Source organism: Pyrgilauda ruficollis, unplaced genomic scaffold (assembly GCF_017590135.1).
Source record: "Pyrgilauda ruficollis isolate IOZ18807 unplaced genomic scaffold, ASM1759013v1 scaffold116, whole genome shotgun sequence".
NCBI classification, from domain to species: Eukaryota; Metazoa; Chordata; class Aves; order Passeriformes; family Passeridae; genus Pyrgilauda; species Pyrgilauda ruficollis.
This window is the reverse complement of record NW_024509877.1, coordinates 449,259-471,636: the sequence shown is the minus strand read 5'-3', so window position 1 is coordinate 471,636 and position 22,378 is coordinate 449,259. Positions and strand designations below refer to the sequence as shown.

Sequence of the window (22,378 nt, the reverse complement as noted above, 5' to 3'; positions counted from 1 at the left end):
ATAAAACTGCTTTCTATACTTGGAATGGTTGAGAACTGATTCTGTTTTATTTAAGAATTTTAAGCATCATTAAAGCAGTAGGCTAGAGAGGGTGCTGTTTGCTTGAGTGCTTTACTAGCCACTGGAAGGGAGGTGATAAATTTGTATTGAAATATCATTTGAAAACCTAATATACAGAATGAGTTCTTACTGGGTTATGGATGTTCATTGATCTCTTTTCTACCTATATTTCTTTGCTCTGCTGGAGACAGTAAAAGGAGAAAAGGACTGGTGGGAGTGTAGGAACATGAGGGTCAGTATGAGGAGCAGGTTGAGAAAGTAGGAAGAAATCAGACCAGTGAGGGGAAATGCAAATATTTATTCACAAATATGTTGGTACAGATAGGAGAGCAAGTGCTGGAGGACACTGCAGTAAGAGGTGCCTACAAAATTGTCTTGGTTTGAAAAGACAGGTGTCTGTTAAGGAAGGCATGAGCCTCCCCTGAACTGGAAACTGTAAACCCCCTCCCTCCGAATTGTTATAAATTTGAAATTAAGAAGGGTCCTCAGGCAAAGATATGGGAGCAGGAATAACAGCTCTTTATTACGGAAGAAAATTAAAAAATAAAATAAACAGTGCACTAATACAAAACAACACTGACAAAGTCAGAATACAACCTGACACCCTGTAGTTCAGGGTGTTGGTAGGTTGGTAGGTAGGTAGCCACAATTGGGATTGTGTCTGTAGTCCTCCTGGAGTGTCAGGTGTGGTTCTGCTGGAGCAGGGATCCTGTAGAAGGGTGTAGTCTTCCTCTGAAGATCCAGTGGAAAAAGCAGCTGTTCCTCTGTGAATTCAGTGGAAAGGCTGTTCTGGTGTCCCAAAATCTCAGATTATATCCCGTTAGGAATGCTTGGCTCCTCCCTCTGGGCGGAGCATCTCACAATGGGATGACATAAATTTTATCAGTCACACAGTGACATTCAATAGCCCATTAACAGCAGATGTCTCCCCAGAGGGAGGAGTGGTTTGTGGAAGAGATAAAAAAAACCTGCCCAGTTAACAGAAGATAACTGCCACACCTCTAACAGATGGCAAATAGAATGCACATTGCCTTGCAATCTGGGACAAAAATAAAGGAGCATACTCATGCAGTGAGGAGGCATTAAGAAAAACAGGCAATTCTTTATGCCTTTTTTCTCATTGGTAAAGGTGGGCTTTGCAGCCATGTCTCTGTCCTTGTCAAGTGGTGTGACTGGACCTGAGGAAGAACTGACAAGAGCAAGAGGGCCAAGGAAAACCTTTCCAGCTTCCCTTCCTAATGCTGCCCTTGTCCATGCCTGCCCTTACCAATGGGAGTAAAGCTGAAGGGCAAGGCATGCCCATTCATTAGAGGGGATGAACCTTACGTATCAGCAGCAGCATTGTAAGGCTGGTTTCATCAGAAAAATTGCACACTGGCAACTGAGCTGGGCAAGACCAGCCTACAGTAGTCATTGAATCTAAGTACAGAGAAGATCACATGTGACAGCCTGTAGAGAAGATTCCCCCAGGCCACTAAAAATGCCATTAACTTGGACATCTCCTTTACAGATGATCTCTGCTGTTAGTGGAGAAACCAATCTTCAAAGACCATGCCTGCCCATAGCATGTGAAAGGCTGCATGGACCTGCAGTAGGATTGCTTTTGATGCCTTCTACCAATGAAGGGGGAGGCACAGTGCACAGTCTAAGTGTGCCACTTTTGCTTTCCCTCTGCACTCCTCTCCAGGATGCTGACACTCAGCAAAGCACCCTAAGGGTTACAGGTGTGGATTCAGTGAGCTGTCATTACTGGCTCCAAACTGAGTGAAAATGCTCCTACCCAGGGAATACTCTGCAAAGGAATGGCTCATGCCCTTCTTTGCCCTTCTTTCTTACACCATATTGTCCTGGGGCTGTAGAGAACATCACGAGCACACATACACTGCTTTTAGCTCAATGCAGAATCTAATGCTAACTGTATTGCACTGTATAATCATGAAATGCGGGGAAAACATAGTGTTTCTTGTGTGCAAAATTCAAGTTAGAACTTCAGCCAGCTGAAGCAAGTGACTTCTTTTAGAATGAGCTTGTGATCCTAAAGCAATCTTACATAACTACATAGAGAATTGGAGTAACCCAAGTAAAGCAAGAAACACAACTCTGAAGAGAGATGATATTTGGTGTTTACAACCATTATTCCTGCAATGTAGTTTGGTTCCACAAAGAAGGGGCTTTGTGAAAACAGTTTTTGCAAATAACTGTAAAATTCTTATTTGTTGGCATATTTGGAAGTCAGTTGAAAATTCAGCCTTAAGCAAATTTCTTCATAGCTGTGTAATAAAAAATGTCTGATAGCCTATAGACGTGCAATAAAGACACTCAGGCAGAACACTGACCTGCACTGACAGCATTTGTGTTTTTTCTAGTTACTTCTCTGCTTGCCCTGTGATTTAGTATTATGTGGGTGAGATATTTGTACTAGTACACAGGAAACCCTTGAACATGGAAAATAGTACTTACTAAAATAGATAGCATTCCCAAGGGGGAAACAGCAAAATTACATGAGATTCATAGAAAAAGGAATAACTGAAATTGCCCAATTATTTAAACTGAGGTATTTTTCTATCAATATAATATCTTGCTGAGCTTGTGGAGCATAATTTAGAGTAGGCATTTTGCCTGCAGATCACAAGATAAATATTTTATATGATCTCCCACACTATTAGAATAATAGAGGTAGTGTTATTTAATCCACTCCTGGCAAAACAGATGCTTGCCAGAATGCATAAAGCACTCAAGGCCCTGGTTTTGTTATCACTGAAACTGATTGGTAGAATGATTTATCTAAAGTTTGATTCCTCATTGTGGAAGTGGATTTGATTTTGCTTGTGAGACAGAATTTAATGTTGTGTTGAAGCCTCATTAAAAAAAAAAAAAAAGTGCTTTTGATGGAAATGTTAACAGTACGAGGATGAAAATAGCTCCTTAAATATAAGCAGGTAAAGCAAGACCCATGTCTGGGTTGGGAGGAAGGCTGAGAGAGACTGCATTTCTGCAAATTGTTTGATTTAGACTTAATAGAAATTGTGACCACAAAAAGTGAATTTGAATACACCTCTTAAAAAGGAGTTGCAAGCAAAGAAACTACAAGCCACAGCAGAGAGCATGCAAGTGCTGCTATATGTTCATAGAGGTCTCAAAAAGTGTCTTGCAAGTCAGCAGGGGTGCAGAAGTTCAAAGTGCAGTAAAGCTTTTCGTAAAAACAACCTTTTCCTTAACAGCAGTGTAATTTAATGCCTCTCTTGACGGTCATTGTTTGTATCATTTTTTACTTGCAACAAGTGTTTCAGTTTTGGTATCTGATATGCCCTGACTACAGTCCTTGGCCCTGAGGTGGGTATTTGAGTGTTGCAGGATTTAGGATAGGTTGTCCAAATACTTCTCTATCTTCCTTTTTTACAGAGTGGATGGGAGATGAGTATTGGTTGCTAATCACCACAATTTTGCACACTTGAGCAGGCTTTAGTAACCAGAATGCTAAAATCCCATGGAAAACATTTAAAGCTATGTCCTTTCCCCAAGGTGATTGTGCCTAAAGCTGATATGCATAGGGAATGATGAAAAGATGACCATTGTTTTATGCATTTGTATGTGATATACTGTGTTATTTAGCAGTTCTTCTGTCTGCTTATGCTTTGTTTTTCATGCTTACTGTAGCTTTTATTGATGCGTTTGATAACATGGCATAAGCTGCAAGGCAGAAATATTTACTCTGTTGGAGTTTTTTTCAACTTTTCAATGTAGATTAAAAAACTTCAGCAGCCCCTGGATGGATAGGCTTAAGCTGAAAATTTACATGTGAGTAACAAATATTATAGTGCAAATGAGCCAGACGGAGAAAAGGAAATTCATAATAAGGGACTGCTCTGGCAGTATTAATCTGCCTCATGTGGATTGTGTGATGAATCATCCCATGTCACCACAAGGACTGCTGCTGCTGCTGAGCTCTGCCAGCAAGTGGGACAATAAAAAGTGCATGGGAGAGGGGAGGACAGGACACACACAAAGGAAGAGGAAAGGGACAAAAAAAGAACAGCTATTTAAAACTGGACATGTCAAGCCTGGCCAATAGTTCATGTTATATATAATTCAGGCAATTCATTGGGTAAATCATTTCATATGCTCCATGAAATGCAATTTGCTTCCATGGCCAAGCATGATAAAGGTTTCACAGAATTGCAGTTGGCAAAGAGCTCTTCTAGGATGGTTAATTCAGGGCCTGTGAGATTGCTGAGGCATCTTGTCAGAACATTAAATAATCACACAATGTCATGAGGGAATTTCTAATTAAGGGTCCAATTTCTCAAGGGTCTGAGTACCTGTTACAGTGTGCCGAGAACCCTTAATTCCCACTGACAAGAGCGGCAGCTTAGGGTGTTCCCAGCAGGCATTTAATAGGATTGTGCCCTTACTTCATTTGGCTGGGATAAGTCCAGGCCAGTCAGGTGAAGCAACAGTAATGAAACAAGACAAGATAATGACACATAGGGTTACATTCCAGCAGGAATATTATTACTTGCAGATGACGAAACATACTCAGGTGTGAAGTCCTTGTGAAATACAGGAAAAGATATAAGGATGCATTCTTAGGGGTTAAATTTGTGCCTTTGAGAAAGATCTGCCTGTATTCATCTCATGCAAAAAGAGCTGTAAAAGGCAACATGAACCCTTTATCACCCCAGACCATTATCTTGTATGAACAAGTGACAGAATTCCCATTCATTATTTTGTTTCCAAGAACTTTAGTGATTTAAACCCCATAAGGATTGTCTGCCTTACAAAGGCAGCTTTTCATCCAGTGCTGGGTAGGGGAAATGTGGGTGCTGAATTTCCCTGAGCGGCATTCTTGGTGTGACCCAAGAGACAGAACAAAATTTGAGGTGGACAGATGAAGCTTTACCAGTAAGACTTTTCCCTCCTTCTTGTATACCCGCAGTTATATAAAGGAGAAGAATGTTAGATGCAGCAGAAGAGAGTAAACATTGAATTTTGGCTTATTCTCAGAGATGAAGGTAGAAATAGTATTCTTTTGTTCGTCCTGAAGAAGTGTTACAAAAAGGACTAAATGAGTAGGGAGCATGGCATTGTGTTAATCACTTTGTCGAGAGTGAAAAGTTAAAACTAATCTTTGTGTTGTCAGGCTCTTAAGTGAGGAATGATGCATTAGACAACCTGATTTTATTTGATTTGTTGGGAAACCAGAGCTGCAGTGCTGTTTCTTGAACAGAATTACAGGCTTCATTTAAAGAGAGAGGCAAAGTGCACACATCACTCTGGAGTAGATCAGCATAAGCATTTTCTATATCATGAGTAATGTTTACTGGAAGAAATCAAATTACTGTTACACAGACCATCTGTTTTCTTTGCATGCAATCATGTAAGTGTTTTAGGACAAGCCATCCTTTTTAATCAGTTGTAAATCTCTTATGGCAAGGCACTGTTTTCTGTAATAAAATCTATTTTTATGATAAATGTAAGAGTTTTAAATACTGGTTTCTCCTGCATAAATATAGTGTATATATTGTTCATAACATAAAAAGTAGGGGCGTACAGCATTAGTTATCTGTCAAGAACTTAATTTTAGGGCTTTTTGCATGGCAATTTTCAGATATTTGTTGGATCTGCAACTCATTGGTGTTCAACTATTATAGCAAATAACATAATGAGTAATTCTGTCCATTTATAGCCCAAGAAGTTGATTCCTATCTACATTTAGTAAATGGAGTATAATAGGGTCTCTATTTTGTAGCATGACTCTATGATAAAAGTGATTACTGTGGAAGATGACTGTCTATTGTCTAAATTCTTATCCCTGGAAACACTGAAGAAAAGCAAGGCATGGCTTATTAAAAAATGAGCCTGTGGAATGACATAATGACATTAAGGAGACCAGAATTTATGGTCCAAGAAGGAGTCAACAATAGAGTGTGATATTTACTTCATGTTTAAGGGTAGCTCATTCACAGATGTAATTGTCCCATTCATTTTAGAGGGTGCTGAATTGAGCCTACTATTTTTTTTTTATCACTGTCAGCTGACAATTTCCCTGATTCATGTATTGTCTTTGGGTGCTCTTGAATTCAGAGGAAGCTGAAGGTCTGCCTCTTTAGCAAAGTCTCCTCTGATTTCAAAAGCAGCTGTGTGATTGCTTTGCCAGAATTTGCTCTGTATTGCGTAAAATGACCCTGAAATAAGAGAAAGAAACAAGAACTGTAAGTAACAAAATTGGAAATTCCCTGAGCAGGTTGGCTGTCCTTCTCAAAGAGGTTGGCAAGGCTGAATTTCATTTGTTCAGACACTTTCAAATCAATGCTATTTTGTCTGAATAATTAAGCTGCTTACTCAGGCTTGAAAAGTGTATGGTGCTAAATTCTTGCGCTTTTTTGGGTAAACATGAAGAGGCGAAGAGGGAGAAGCAGATGGACCATGCACCTGGAAAAATTGTAGTGCTTACAGTCTGGTACCATCCCATGGTAGTGGAAGTTTTCTGCTCAGGGAAATGTCAGATGAAATGAAGGTCCCCTACAAGTCCTATTGTGAAGGCTGCACTCAAAATCTCCACGTCCTGTGTATTGCCACTTACTTTCAGTGAAAGGAAAAATGCAGAACAAGGTGAATGGCTTACAAAATCATATAGGTGATAGAGAGTAAAAGATAAAATAAAACTAATTAGTAGCAGTCTAATAATTTTACTTGTTTGCAATTTTTGTTGTTCAAATTCAGTATTCTTTCTTTAGGAAAATTATTAAAGATGAGATAAATTTTTACTTTTTACTCCCTCTGGCTTTTCTTCTTATGTTCACCCTTCTTTTATTCACAGGGAAGAAAACTGCAGGCAAATTAAATTATGTCATTGAATCACAGCAATTTTTTTGTTAGAATAGACTTCTGGAGGGCTCTGGAGGGTATCAACAATGTCGTAGTCTAAGCAAGAAAAAATTAGGTAACATCACTCACAGCCTTGTTTTGCTGAATTTGGAGTACCTACAAGGCTGGAGATTTGCCAGCTTCTCCCAAAAACCTATTTCTCAGACTTCCTTTTGTTCCCCTACAAGCTGGTCTGGTTGTCTTTCATGTTGCTCACCAGTTTGAAATCCAGCTGAGGTCTGGCTTCCCCAGTTTCATCCAAGCAGTCCAGAACAAGGAAGTTCTGCATTGCTCCCAAGTACCCTCCCAACCTCTCCATCCTGTGCTGTCCATCTGCTGTGCCTGCATGACTTCCCACATGGCAGCCTGGGAGGTCTCAGTGCACTGGGGGAGCTGTTTTCAGCAAGCAGCTTCCTCTTCTGGGCCCCTTTTGCTGTCTTGGGTTTCAGGAGACACATTTCAGATGGAGCTGTCAAAAAAGTTGATGCAAGTATTTGTTTTATATTTTTCATGTCATTCTTCCTATTCCCATCTTCATACTCCCAAATCTTTTTCAGCAAGAAATATAGAGTTAGATGAAAGATATAAAATCTATTTCCACAAAGGATTTTTTTAGCATGATTTTTCATTTGCATGTAAGTAAAATTACTACAGTATTTTGATTTTTTTTAAAAAAATCTTCTGATTTTTGTTGGGGTTTTTTTTGCCCAGAACTTTGGAACAGTTACCACATGAGTTCTTTAGTAGCTTCAGTGGAATAGACACTGTATTTTCCAGCCCTATGGTCTGTTTTTATCCAAGAAAGATATTTTGATGTATTTACAATTGTCAAAGAAGACACTGTCAAAGAAGACACTGGCTCTAAGAACAGTAAATGTTAACACTACTGCTTGCAAATTATCACATTTTTATTATCAAGAAACAATTCAGCAAAATTACTTAATTTGCTTAGTGGTAAAGATTGTGGTAAACTATGAATTACTGTTGTCATAGCTACACTGTATTTTGATACAGTACATTTGTTCATTGAAATGATAATAAAATAATTTGCTCTGTAGCAACTATGATGCATATCTTAAATTACAATGAATTACTTATTGTAATGAATATCTTAAAACATAAATACAGAGCTCCTGACTCCTTTTTAAGTGCAGTAAGTAGAGAATACTGCTGTTTATTTTAGGAATTTCCTGTGTCTGCAGTGCTGATTACACTGAAGTGGGAATCAATGACAATGTGCCATATAGGAGACTTTATTTATAGTAGCTTTACAACTGATCTAAAGTGAGACGATAGATTTTGATACCTATGACCTTTAATAGAAAACTCTCTGAAGAGAAGTTTATAATTTTACTTCCCAAGTAACCCCTAGTGAAAGTCCTTTGTATTTTAGACTTTGTGAGGCAATTAAATAATAACCTATTCTTGGTTTCTTTCTCCCTCAGTTACTTCTGTATCTTGGCTATTCAGTCAGCAAAACAGAAAAATTATTCAGGGGAGCTCTACAAAGCTAGACATTTACCCATTTCTGCTTTTTGTATTGTTCTTAAGTGCAGCATGTTTGGGGTTTCCATGTTTGCTTTTCTCTCCTTGACCTGTTGAGGTCTAGCAGTTGTAGAGAATATGATCTGTGCTTGTGTTCCAAAGGCTCCTCTTCCACCTCTTTGCCAGATGTATTTTTGAAGGACACAGAGCAGGAAAGTGACATAAATGGTGACCATATTTGGCTTTGAACTGGTGTCCCTCAGCTCATTTGGTGGTACAGGGAGAAAAAGAGGGAAACAGAAATGCTTGGTCACAGTTTTGAAATATATTTAGGTCTGAGCAGTTCATCCTTGAAGAGGAAAAGTCTATAGGTATTAAAAAAAAAGCCATAACACCAGTGAATAATCTTCATTATTCACATTCTGGAGTGAAAAACAGTAAAAAAAAACCAGCTTAGAGAAGGTACAGGGAAGAATATGTGTAGAATGGTGAGACTGAATTAATATTTTAGAACAGATCACTGTAGTATCTGAACAGTGAGAGAGAAACGAAAAGTAAATGCATCTAACTAAATGCCTCTATTTGAAATGTGATCTCTTAACCAGTAGAATTCAATCACTGAAAACTCTCCTCACACATATAATTTTTCTACAACTAAATAAGGCAGTGTAAAAAATTCTGGCTCTTACTAAACCTGGAGTAATTCCTCCAGGCAGCTTATTTTTAAATCAACTCTTGGGGTTTTTATTCCTCAATATTGGTTACTATTGAAGGCAGGAAGTAAGAATTACCTGAATTATGGAAATTATTGTTCCCGTGCCTTTATATGCCGCATTTAGTCTCTTTATCCTCTCTGTCACAGGTAACTACCTTACACCCTGAACAAGAAAAGTAAATTCACTTGGCTGTCCCATATCTCTAAGGAACCTGATGCATGAGTGGACTAGAGAAGAGACAGAGAGAAAAACTCCAAAGACCTACAGATTATCTGGCTGGCAGGGTGAGTAAATGTCCTGTCATCTCAGCCATGTGTTGTCAGGTACACAATGAGTGAGCCTGCTTTCAGCATTCCCTCATGAATTATTTATCCAGTAATTGTTGGGAAAAAGAGGATCAAAATGTGTTTTGTTTCCAGGACTCTGACATTGGTGCCTCACATACATTCAGAAGTACTAAGTGAAACACCTCCTATATTTTCAGTTTAAGCACTGAATGTGGATTTAATAGGCAGGGAGTTCTATATAGGGAGGAGGGGGTTAATGTGTGCTGTGCTGTTAAAGCCATTTTCAAATGTTGTAGGTGAAAGAAAAATATCTATTACTGAATCAATCCAAACTCCTCATGATTCAAAAAGAGGTTCAAAAAAGGAAAGAAAGGAAGAAAACTAATTTTCCCAGTGCTGACTGTACTTAGATTGCTATGGATGTGTGTCTGTGTTCCCTGCTTTTCATAAGCAAATTTTTCTTGTTTACAAAACAAAATAATAATTAAAAAATTACTTAGCTGAGAAGCAAACATGCAGTAGTCTTATGTAATAGTCAGAACCTGATTAAATTATCCCCTTTTCTTTCTGGCTTTGCCTGTTCCAAAAGGTGGTAGAAGCAGAGACCTCTAGCAGGTAGCAGATTCTGGAGCATTTCCTCCAGTTCACAGCATTGAGTCAAGGGTTCTGTCAAGTACCAACAACCAATTTAAGGGAATCAAGAGCCACAGGTACAGAGGATGACTTATTTTTCAAAAGGATGATGCAAATAGACAAACACGGAAGAAAAGATGACCTGAAGATTACCTCAGAGCTCTCTGTCTGGTGGTTTTTGTCTCCACAAAAGACAATAAAAATGTTGTCCTCCTCCATTGCAGCAGCTGATGCTTCCCCACTGTATTTGCTCCTGCACATTTCTGCACCCTGAACACTGGCCTGGCCCCATGTGCTCTGGTCCCCTCTGCTGGGGTGAAAAGCATGAGTACAGCAAACCCATCTTCCCTGCAACCCAGGCCCAGTCTAAATTTGTTCTTAGAAAGGAAAAAAAGCAGCTGAACTACAGTTTTGTCTGTGTGAAGATCCACCCTGGCTAGGAACAATAAGACAGTTTACCGAAGCCTACAACATGATAAAACAAAATAAAAGGCACTCCAGGGTTTTTCCTTCAACTCCAACTGCTCTCTTATAGGGGAAGCAAAACCTAGCAGTACAACAGTGCCTTTACAATTCATATTAGGAGACGTGTTCAGTATATTGGACTGTTTTTCTTACCATATAAGCAATATTCTGACTTTGGTGAAAGTCTGCACTTTCTGACTCCTCATTCTTTGAGGGCATCTGTCTAAATGCAAAGGTTGTCTGGACTTTGCCTTATGTTCCAGTTAGAAGAAGGAGAATTTTGCTATTTTTGCTTTTTGTTGTGCTTTGGGTTACCTTGTTTTTAGTAAGTACTCCTCTGGGTGTGCTGGAAGATGACTTTGGTGCGCAGAATTTTTACAGAAATAAGGAAATTCCCTTGGCCATTCTGAACCCGACAGCAACAACCAGCCCTACTCTCTGTTTCTGGGCTCTGAAATCCATAGGAAAAGGTGTTCAGATGCTGGTGATACACTTTTCTGTTCTAGCAGCTGCTTCTTGCCTCCTTGTGGAAAAGGCAGTGGAGCAGATATGGCCTGGGGGCACAGGTTTGTCCACACTTCACAAATAACAGTGTCATCTTCCACAATGTTATTACACTCTTGTTTTAATACAGCATCTTACTTTTTAAGTAACCACTCATTTGCCCCTTAATTTTCTACTTTATTTTATATAGTATCTGTGCAATAGGGATGGGTTTGATGTGTTTTAACACAGTGATGTCACTCAATGAGGGCTAGTTTAACTGAGAGTAATAAAGGTGTTCAGTAAAATATCAGCAGAGCTGAAGAGTAAAGTTAATATATATTTTTTAGTCTTTAAACCATTTCTATTTGTATTGCTTTTGCAGTTCACACATAAAATCAGTCTCAAATTCAAATCTTGTTGAAGCTTCATGAACATTACTTCAAGAAAATAAGACGTTGGCAAATGATTAAGTGTGTAATTAGAGGTTTCACATTTAATCTTGTCACTGTAGTCATTTATGGTTTATTATTTTGTCTAAGTAATGCACTTCTTTTCTAGTAGTTTTTCTTCCCTTCATTGTTGTTAGTGTCTGTATTATTACAGTAAGGAAATTTGTCACAAGGACAATACTTTTGTTCTCAGCTGCAAGATACAGAGGAGAGTTAAATCAAAGCATAGAAGATGCAATACACTTCCCACTGCAGTTGGTGGGAGAATTGTGACATGTTTACATTGTTGGGCCAGCAATGCTTTAGTGGTGAGAACAAAGGGCAGGATGTAGCCTCTGTGCTTCTCTGCTGTCATATTTAGGGCTGAAACAGGTGTCTTCAGTAGCCAGTCCCAGGAAGGCTCAATAAAGACATGGAGCTGGGACACACAATCTCCCTCTGTAGTGCATGCCACAATTGGGTGGAAACCTGCAAACGCAGCAGAAACAGCCTTGAAATAGCCCTTAGCAAAGGCTGACCAGAGTCCAGTGCCTACAGGCTGTGGAGTCCGGGCCCTTCTCCAGAGGTAGGTCCCCATAGCAGGATTTTTTTAAAAGGACTCATCAGGATTTGTGCTCACCACAGCTGCCCAACAGAGATGTGGGACCTTGTGGCTTGTGTGAAACTGATGGCTCTTCCCTCCCTTTCCAAGTTGCCCAGCCATTGGGCTGTGCTATCCTCTCTCTCCTTTTTTCCAGCTCCATGAAATTTGCAACTTCAGTCTGGCAGGGCTGTAGTATGTCTAGTAAAACAGTCCCAGATCCTCTTTTCTAAAATAGCTTGTAGTTCTGCTGGAAAGGCAGTGTCCACACTGCCTGAAGGTGGGAAGAGCCTGGAAATGGGATTCCTCACACTCAAGTGAGTGTTCCAAGTTATGTAGTACAGGATATTACTTCTTCCTGCTGCACCATAGAAAATAAGCCAGATCTGAGATTTTGGGACTTAGGTGTTGTTTCAGGCACAGAAGGGCTCTCGAACTTGGAACATCTTGTTGCTGATGTGGAGTTGTTTGTGGGACTTCAAAGATAGAGTGAGAATTGAATTTTTTGGTGGCAGTTTTCATATGTAGACGTGTAAATTTTTATGTGCTCCTAACTTCCTCTTGATCAAGGACTCACTTAAAAAAATAAGATTTATTCTCTTACCAACATATGGTACTAAGAGTCTCGTTTTACAGTAAGTTTCACCTAAGTGTTGTTTCCAGACTATTGCAGGATGAAATAGCTTAGATTTCATTTCAGGTTGGGAGTTTGAGTTCACATTCATGTTAACTTCACCTAGTACTGTTAATATGAGCAGGAAAAATATGTTGTCATCTTCACTGTTTTAACCTAACTATGACTTATAGATGCACTTCACACCAACATTTAACACAGTTTAATTGTGCTCTGTATTTTATATTCTCTTTACCATTGTGTAATATTATTGTGTTTCTTCATATTCTTTGTCTCATTGAAAACACTGGGGCTATTTATTTTAATTCTCTGCAATAATTACAGTAGAAATTTCCAAGAGAACTCTACAAAATTGTAGCAGAATAAAAAGTGTAAAAATTATTTTTCTTGAGAAATGGTTATGTAAAAAAGGACTTCTGTTTTGTCTTTTGTCTGTAGTATGTCTCTGTCTTTTGAGCAAGTTTTTCATTGTTGTAATAGTTTTCAGCTATTACTGTTTCTTTTTCATTGCTGTTTGCTTATTCAGGAGTTTTTTTGGTTTACTTTTCATTTTGGTTTTGGTCTGTTTTGGGTTAGGTTTTGAGTTTTGTTTGTTTGGGTGGTTGGTTTGGTATTTTGTTTTTCAGGTAGGTAACCCATGAGAAAATGATGTTCCAGGAACTTACAAGAAGCCATAACTCCAGTACTACCTTTCTTAATATTTTTTGAGGCTGATATTGATGTCTTCTGAGCAGATGAGATGTGTGTTTGCTTTAGGAAAGGAGATGTTCACATTAAACTTGTGATTTTTTTCCCTGAGTTATAATAGCTAGTTTAAGGTCTGGCAATCCACATGAGATGTTCCTGTTGCTCTACTCAATCACCAGACCTTTAACTGGCTGTCTGGCATTTTTCCTTGCTATTGCAGTCCCCATTTGAATCAGAGGTCATTCAAAATTTCATAACAGCTTTCTTCATATCTGACTAACTTAATTAGTGATTGGTTGTTACCTCTTCAGAATAATCATTAAATACATGCAATAAATCCCGGCCTACAGAAGTATTGTGTTGTACCATCTTATGCTGGTGATACAAAACTGGAGGGCATGACAGATACACCTGAAGGCTGAGCTGCCATTCAGCAGGACCATCAAAGTCTGGAGACTTGGGCAGAGGGAAACCTGATGAGGTTCAACAAGGGCCAGTGCGGGGTCCTGCACCTGGGGAGGAAAAACCCCAAATCCCAGCACAGGCTGGGGTGTGACCCACTGGAGAGCAGTTCTGCAGAGAAGGCCCTGGGAGTCTTGCTGGATGACAAGATGGCCATGAGCCAGCAATGCCCTTGTGGCCAGGAGGGCCAGTGGGATCCTGGGGTGCTTCGGGAAGAGTGTGGCCAGCAGGTCAAAAGAGGGGATCCTGCCCCTCTACTTGGCTCTAGTGGGGCACATCTGGAGTTCTGTGTCTGGTTCTGGGTTCCTCAGCACAAGACCAGGAGGTAATGGAGAGGCTCCAGCAGAGACCACAAAGATGATTTGAGGTCTGGAGCATCTCTCTTACGAGGTGAGACTGAGGGAGATGGGGATGTTTAGTCTAGAAAAGAAATGACTGGGAGAGGATGTCATGAGTGACTATAAGTATCTTAAAGGTGGGTGTCAAGAGTATGATGCCAGGCTCTTTTCAGTGATTCCCAGTGGTAGGATGAGGAGCCATGGCCATAAATAAAATCACAAGAAGATCCACCTCAACGTGAGAAAGAACTTTACATTGAGGGTAAACAAGCCCAGGGAACAGACTGCTCATGGAGGTTGTGAAGTCTCCTTTTCTAGTGACATTCCAAACCCACCTGAATGCATTCCTGTGTAACCTGATTTAGGTGACCCTGCCTTGGCAGGGGGATTGGACTGGATGATCTCCAAAGGTCCCTTCCAACTTTAACAGTTCTGTGATTCTGTGATTCACATCTTGCTGGTATTTAAAGTCTCCTGATGTAACTCATTTTACGGGCACAAATAAATAAGTGTGGTATCAGCTACCCCTTATGATGCTTGAGATTTCTAGTCTTGTGCTGTGAAGCAGAGGTAGAAGTCGCCCCACAGCAAGGTGGATGGTCCTGGTGGCTTCAGTGGGTTTTTACCTTTGCATGAGTCACAGTTTAAAGATTTCAGGACTTGTCTTCCTTATGAGAAGCTTCCAGAAAAGCACTGCTATAGGCTGCCATCCATAATATTTAGCTCTGTGCTTAGGAGTGAATGATTTATATTTTGGAGCCCTCATATGCATGCATATTTTGACAACACTGGTGTTTTTTTTCATTTTTTAGACAAATTCCTGCTTTTCACAGTAGATTTAACAGCTCTTGCTTCTTCTGAGCCACAGAAATCTAGTGTGCAAATTCATTTGAGCTTGAGGATTACTACCCTTTTAGTGTTTGTGATCAAAAGTGTTAGCAAGACCCTTGGGGCAAACTCCTTACTGGAATGAAAAAGCACGGGCTATTTGAGCTCAACTGGTTGAGCCATTCCAATATACAGCAGAAAAGAAATTTGGCTCTGGTCCTTATACCAGTGGAATGTACTGGAGTTTTTACATACAGTACTAGCATATAAAAGAGTACAAAATTTGAAGGCAGAGTATATTTTCTGCTGTCTGACTCAGTATTAGAATCACAAAATCATTAATGTTGGAAAAGACATTTGAGGTCATTAAATCCAACCACTAACCCAGCACTGCCAAGTCCACCACTAAACCATGTCCCTCAGCGCCATATCTACATGTCTTTTAAATACCTCCAGGGATGGTGACTTCCCTGGGCAACTTACACCAGTGTTTTCAGTGAAAAAAATGTTCTTAGTATACAATGTAAACCTCCTCTGTGATACTCTATAGTGCTTGGGTGGTCTATAACAGAACCTCACCAGGATATCTGCCCTGTTGGCCTTCCCTCTAAACACTTATAAACATTCAACCCATCATAAAGCTCTAGACAGTTGAAATACTTCCTATCATACAGGACTACTACCTCTCCTTCCTTGCTTATGCCTTCTTAGGATTTTATAGACATTTTGTTTGGGCTCTCTAGATGCTACATATGTATATGTATATATACATATACATATACATACTCCCTAGATGTTACATATACCCTATTTAAACTTCAGAGCTAGAACAGATATTTTCATTGGCTAGGAAATAATGTGTGAAGTTTGAGGCCTGTAATGTAGACGCAAAAAATTACAGCTGAGATCCCTGAAAATGCAAGTTCAAAACAAACTTTGCAGCTCAGATTGAAGTCCTGTTTAGGTGAAATGGTCCTTTTTTATTCTCATTGTACATAGTTTTGCATTTTTAGCATGGAAGTATTATGTTATATTACAGCCATTCCTTCAGAAAACTGGGCAAAAACTGCTTTCTCTAGGTCACAAGGAAAAATAGCCACAAGGAAAATGGTGCTTGTTGTCTAAAATGCATATATTCTGCTGTGTGTTGCTGAGTAGCAGGGGGCAAGCAGTTAGGAAGAGCTGATTCACTGAGATGTTTATGTAGAGGAGAGTTGGCAGTGTGAAGTGAATTAATGCGAAAATTTTTATTGCTTACTTGTTTCCAGGCTGGATTTCTTCATTACAAGAACCTCAAGGCACAAAAGCCTCAGGGCCCAAAGCAGACACTTTTTCTGAGAGAAGATCATCAATTTTTTGATCACTGAGTTCCTTAGGAACTTTGATAGGTTTCACATAAAGCTTCTGGATGAAGCAGAGCATTTGCAATTTGACTGGATAGGCAGAGACACTCAGGGAGCTGGGCTGCTGTCCTACACCTCTGACATGGCATCAGGCATGATGAAATATTCCCAGGGTGAAATATGCACAGCTGGCTTCTGCCATTTCGAGCACAAGACAACAATGCAAAAAACCTGAAGCTGTTCCTCTAGTTCGCTCCTGTTCTACTCTTCTGTACCCAGATTATATCATTATTATACATATATAATAAATATATAGCATATACTTGCTACAAAGGAATAAAATGCCATTCCCAAGAGCTGCTATAGTCAGACTGTCCTGGAACTTATAGCATGGACCATTTTTTTTGTAGTATTGTAACACATCAAGGCTGAGAACTTTTAGCAGAATGAGATGCACTCAGAGAACAAAATAAGTGATGTTAACTTTAATGGTTTTGTGAAGTACGTTGAATCTCATGTCCAGATTTTCAATAAAAACACTATTAAAATATTGTAAACACTTCACAAACATTATTGAGTTAATCTGGACTTAGGGAGGAAGCCCAAGTGTACTGGAACTTAGCCAAAGGTCACAGACCTTTTGATGTAACAGAAAGGCAACATTTCTCCTTCTAACCACCTAGTCCATACAAGAGAAAACTAAATTTATTTCCCACAAACCAGTAACAGCTATTTCTTCTTGCTTACCTCCCACTGCATCTACTTTGATGAAATAATTGCACTCACTCTTGCTAAAATATTAGCATGAAATAATTAATATTTGCATTTAAAGCAGTGTGTGCGTGAGCTTTGTAGTTAATACTGTGTTAAGGTGGAAAATGTGATTTCATTCACTGTTTTTGGCAGCCCAGTATTGTGCATAGAACTGAAGTTTATTAAGTTGCTCTTCCAATTGTGAGCAACAAAAATGCTTCTGCTTTGCAAGACATATAGTAAACTTGGGGTACCATTATTTAGTATCTTTTGAAGATTGACAGCAAGGTAGCAATTTCTCTATGATATTTTTAAGTTTTAATATATATAATAATGTGGTTTTTTAATGTGTGCGAACTGAGACTCAAAAGGATGGCAGCTTTTTTTGTGAGACTCATTCCTTTTTTCCCATTAGATGCTTTTTTTTGGAGTACAAGGTGGGAAGTAGGTAGGGTAAATGGAAGTCCCTATAGAATTTTTGAGGCTGAATGAAAGAAAAACAATTCTGGTGAACTTCATAGGAGAATGACTGGTTTTCTCACTGTGTGATTGCCTCTGCTAATTGTATATAAGAGGCAGTAAAATTATCGACAAGCAAAATTAATCATTTGGAGCAATAAAGATTGGAGGTTAATGAAAATGAGAAGCAACTTAAGTAAATGAGGAAAGCCAGTGGGAAAGGCCAGAGTGACTGAAGCAATATTCAAGTGAAAAAAATTAATTTGGGAGATGCGAAGAAAGAAAATTGGTATGATGGGACTGATAATACTTTTTTTCTCACAATCTGGCATTTGTTCACACAATTGGCATTTATTCACTCTTTTGTCTTTATGCACATAAACAAGCCTCCCACCAGCTTGTGTCTCAGTGTATCTGACTCCACTTAATACATTAAATTTTTCTCCATGCTTACCAAAACTTTTTGAGAAAAATACTCTAAATTGAAACCCAAAGTAACTTAAATAGTTTTTTGTTAAAATGGACAACTCCTTAAATAAGTGAATGAAATATTAAATATATATCTTCTGTGTTCCCTAGCCTCTTGGCTTTCTTTTTCCTCAAGCAACCCAGGACTAACCTGGGAGATCTTACTGACTTTAAATGCATTAAATATATTGATCTTTAGAAAGCTTTGGCGCCAGGCTGTCTGTAGCCTGTGTCATACTGTCAGAAAGGAAATGCTCCTGATTTTGTCTACAGAAAAAAACAAAATGAAAAACATTATCCTAGGTTCAGATTACTGTGAGAGCTGGCGAGGCCAGGGAAATTGGCAGCAGTATTGGGAAATAGCAGTAGTATTGCAATTAGGGGGGAAAAACTGGGCTAAAAGCAGAAATGATTCTTTTTAGCATCTCAGAAAACACTGAATGTGTAATTTTTGAAAAATCATTTGTTCAGAAATAACCTATGTATTCACTATATACCTACTCACCAGGCTCGGCAACATTTTGGAGGGGATACTTTCCATATCCTTTCCTATTTATAACATCATATTCTTTCTCCATAATGAGATTCACCTGCTGTCAGTACAGACTTTGAGTTCTGGACTAGTTTCAAGCTGTGAGTGGATCATATAAAGCCACTCTATTTATCTTTTCTGTTTTGGTAAGTTGCTTGGGTTCAGTGATTTGCCCCCATGAGCCTCTTAGTGAGAGGTTAGTTATCCAAACACACTCCCCTTGCAATTACAACTCACACAAACTGTCCACCACCACCTTCTCACAGGAACACTGAGTCAAGGCTTCAGCTACAACACAGGTTGAATCATTGTTGCTTTCTGTCATAGAGTTCAGCTAAAAGTAATGTGACTTTCTTTGGTCAGTGAAATCAATCTGGGTTCACCCAAAATTGTTAAAGTATGTGACTGATGTCCTGAGTCACTTCCTACTCCATTGAATAATGACTTTTCCCATCAGCAATTGCCTGAAGAAAGTTGTCCTTTAGTCAAACTTAAACGGGAACTCTAAACACCTTTAGCTGCACTGCACAAACACATCCCCTTGCTGGTGCTATCCACCTCCTTAACACCACACAAAACTCCCATTCCCACCAGCAGCCACCCACAATTCCCTGATCCCACCACACTCCTGTCCTCCCTGCCAAACCATAGCTGAGCTCTTTTCTGTATTTTGCCATACAGAAGAACATCGTCTACCCCTGTTGCCAGCAGCGTTTGCACGTGCATCTCCCTGTGCGGGTTTTGTGCAGCCACAGGCACCTCCAGTCCCTGCCTCTTCCCTCCTGAACATAGTCTAGAGCAGTGCAGGGAGTACCAAGAGGAGAGGCAGTGGCATGGCACCCCTCTCCTGAATTAAGTACATTGGATCTGAAGATTAGGCATGCTTCTAGGTAGGTTTGAGGTTTGTGGGGTTTAAAAAAAAAAAAAAAAAAAGTTGCTGTATGAACATTTATCCTTTTTTTTTTTTCTGAAACATTTTTGTATTACTACTCTTATAGTAGTCCAGACCACAGTGCAGAGATTGCAGCTGTTTTATATTTTTATTTTACTTAGGTAACATATACTCTTATATAGTATACAGTGTTGCCTGGAAAATTTCCTTAGGGATCCATTTTTCTGAATGTCAGTGCCACCTTCACAGGTGCTGCTGCTTTGCTTTCATTAATTCTGATACTTGATTATCCTTCCAGAGAAGAACCTTCCTGTATGGCCCAGGTGAAATGTCTCTTCTCATTACAGCCAGTTCTTAGCTGGTGCCTAACAGGCAGCACTGGGATTTTTTATGCTGTGCAGCTCTGCTCAAGTGAGACAAGCAAACTCTTCTGGTAAGGTAAACCTGCATTGCAAATGAAAGTAGTGTGTGTTTCCTTATATCTGATTGTTAGTTATGGTAGGTATACATATATGTGTGTGTATGTATGTATATATATATACACACACACACACACGTGCACACACACATTTAAATTATTTTCTGTGGTGTGACTGTATATCATTCCTTCTGTGCTAAATGAAGGAAGAGGGATTGGAAGCTGTCTTTTTCATTTTTTTTTTCTATTAGGACAGAGGTGATTTAATTACAGAAAACAACAGGTCTGCTTAATCTTCCTGGCATTAGTGTTTTAGGGTAAGGTGAAGGCAGAGGGGGTTGAGATGGGGAAAGAAGAGAAGAGATTTGAAGTTGTTGAAGAATTACTTGAATGTCGGAGTCCTGGATGCTGTCTCCTCTTTGTTTAACTTGGCCTCTGCTCTTTAGTAGAAACTCAAATTAGGAGCATAGGATTGGAAGGGACCTCCTAAGTAATCCTGCCTTTTCTCTTGCCAATACAGCTGCTGTAATATACAAATGTCTGAGAAGGTTGTTATAGTATATCTTCAATTTAAAAGGATTCTTTGCCCTTTCATAGGCTGGATATTCTGTAGTTGAGTTTCTGTGAAAATTGGACACCTTCTAATTTTTTTTTACTAAGGCAAGTTCAAAGACAACTGTATTTGATAATTCGTATTTATTTTACTGCTGATATTGCCTTTTATCTTAAATGATTTTGCTTCTTAGTTGCATGTGGGACTTCCTTAAGTTTTATTTTTGTGAGAGTTAACAAACTAAGGTCTTTGAAATGTGTCTTTTCAGGTAAGTGAGGTGGAGAGGTAGGTTTTGTTGCTTGACAATTTCAATTAGATGTTCTGTCTACTTTCTTCGTTAGTTAAATTGTTCTTGTTTCAGGCTGTGTAAAAGTATTACCACTCAGCATTTCAAAATTATTTTTCCAAGAGTTTCTACAGTATTGATGCTTCTTAATATAAAAGCATTTATTGGTATATCTTGAGCTCTCCTATGGAGACAGAGCTTATTAGACTTGTAGACTTGAGCTTGTTAGCTTGTAGACTTCTTTAGTAAGGGGAGAGTCATCTTTCTTCCTGTGTCCATGTCGGAAGTGGCCACCTTGGTCTGTCTGTATTGTCACTAGAGAGAAATAAGTAGAGAAACAGACCTATTTTAGTCATCCAGTTTCAGATAAAAGGAATTGCACCCTAAATCTCAGAACTATTGAAGCCTAAGGTGGCTTGCATTGATGAGAATTTCTGTATTTTATCAGCATAATCTTAGTTCTTCTGAGTGTCATAGTAGCTCCTGGTTTATAGTGGTAATTCCTGTTGATGTCGATGGCTGCATGGGAACCCACTAAAATACAATCTTACTACATCTCAGTTCTTAATGTATGATGTCAAATGACAAAGACCAAAGCTAAGACCTGCTTGTACTAAATGGACTTATTTTTCATATATTTCTGAACCAGTAGCTTTGGAGGGCTCATTCTGCTCTTAATCTTGCAAAAGGTAAAGAACTTTGAACTTCCTGTAAGACTTGAATGTTCCCACTTCAATGTTGGCAAAACAGGAGGCAAATGTTGGAAAAAATGGTTTTACAGTGTTAGCAAAATTTCTCTCAGAAATTTATTTGGTTTTTTTTTATGACATCTATTAGATGTCAGACACGGCAGTGGGACTTTGCTGTCAGGGAATAGGGAGGTAGACAGAGGACCCCAGACAGCATAGAACCTTCTTTTTAAATATTTTAGTAGAAAAATGGTTTCTGTTATCTCACCAGCTAGATAATACTCAAGTCATATTATTGAGCAGCTCAAGAATTTTCTAGCTTGGTCAGTGCTATGCAGACCTTGAAGAAAGTACAAAGGTGTTCAAAATTCTTGAAGCCTGGTTTTCAATCTCACACTGAAGCCAAGGATAAGCTTGGACTTGTATCGATTTAATGTTCTCCATCAATCTTTTTTCTAAGGAGGCAACAATGTCTGTAAAGTCTCACTGAATGACAGTTACTCAGAATTATTTGTAACAGCCTGGTTGGAAATGCTTCACAGTTGTCTGCAAGCCTTGTAAGCACTATATCATGAGGGATGCTCAAAGCTAGTACAAAGCTATGAAAAGTGCCTTCTCCAACACTTGTCCTGGTAGTCAGTGGTGATCATAAGACCTAATGAGTCTACTTGTACTTTAAAATTTGTCTAGCCTGCCACTCTTCCCCTGCCCAAAGTGGAATTCCTCACCCAGAGGAATGACTGGTCCTTAATTCAAGTCCTTCAGGGCTGGAGGGCAGTTCTGGCTAGGATACACTTTTCTCTTTGCTGGGGAAAAGGAAAGCATGTTCCTTCATTTGCAGACAATGTCTGTTCAGAGCTGTTTGGATACAGAGAGGGGAGATGGATAAGAGGAACAAATGCAGCTGAGACAGCCCAGAGCCTATGGGCCAAAGTGGGACAGACAATTCTCTTCTGTGGTAGGCACATTCAAAATGCATGGAAAATGCTGTTGTTGCAATGAAATGTA

The 22,378-nt window shown here is 39.2% G+C and overlaps 1 long non-coding RNA gene across 1 annotated transcript in view; it reads left to right on the top strand.

The window, feature by feature from the left end:
• The window catches only part of LOC121362020, a 201,131-nt gene that overhangs the window by 95,514 nt on the left and 83,239 nt on the right, over positions 1 to 22,378 (top strand). Inside the window, exon 2 of the long non-coding RNA XR_005956435.1 lies at positions 9,275 to 9,412. This is a non-coding gene — a long non-coding RNA (uncharacterized LOC121362020). The remainder of the gene's footprint in view (positions 1 to 9,274; positions 9,413 to 22,378) is intronic.